Raw genomic sequence first — 600 nt, 5'->3', positions numbered from 1 at the left:
GGTGATAGGTGGATGGATGGCTGGTGGATGGGTGGTAGATGGATGGTGGATGGGTGGATGGATAGATGATGGATGGGTGGATGGATGGATGGATGGTGAATGGGTGGGTAGATGGATGGATTGGGTGGGTGGACAGTGGATGGATGGAGAGGAACTGGGGTTTTGCTTCTCACATATGTTTTGGGAAGCAGCTGGCCGTGCCCAACCTCACACCTGTGGGTGCTATTAGGTGACTGGCACCAGAGGGAGGTGATGCTGAAGCTTGGTCCCATCAGAAGGGACCAGCGATTGAAAGTCATAGAACGGTTTGGGTTGGGAGGGACCTTAAAGCTCCTTCAGTGCCACCCCCTGCCTTGGGCAGGGACACCTTCTGCTAGCCCAGGTTGCCCCAAACCCCATCCAACTTAGCCTCAAAGTTCATCTGAAGTGCCCACACAGAACCCGGGCGAATGATTCCAGCCATGAAACTACTCTGTGGATGAGACAATTATTGATGATCCAGGCGGTTATCACAGCCGGCAATAACTCTCAGCTCCGCAAGCGGCTGCTGATGAAGAAGGGAATCTGGGGGGGGGTTTTCCCCCCCTCCCCGCCCGCCCC

Source organism: Charadrius vociferus, unplaced genomic scaffold (genome assembly GCF_000708025.1).
Source record: "Charadrius vociferus isolate BGI_N301 unplaced genomic scaffold, ASM70802v2 scaffold1152, whole genome shotgun sequence".
NCBI lineage: Eukaryota > Metazoa > Chordata > Aves > Charadriiformes > Charadriidae > Charadrius > Charadrius vociferus.
This window is presented reverse-complemented; position numbering follows the sequence as displayed.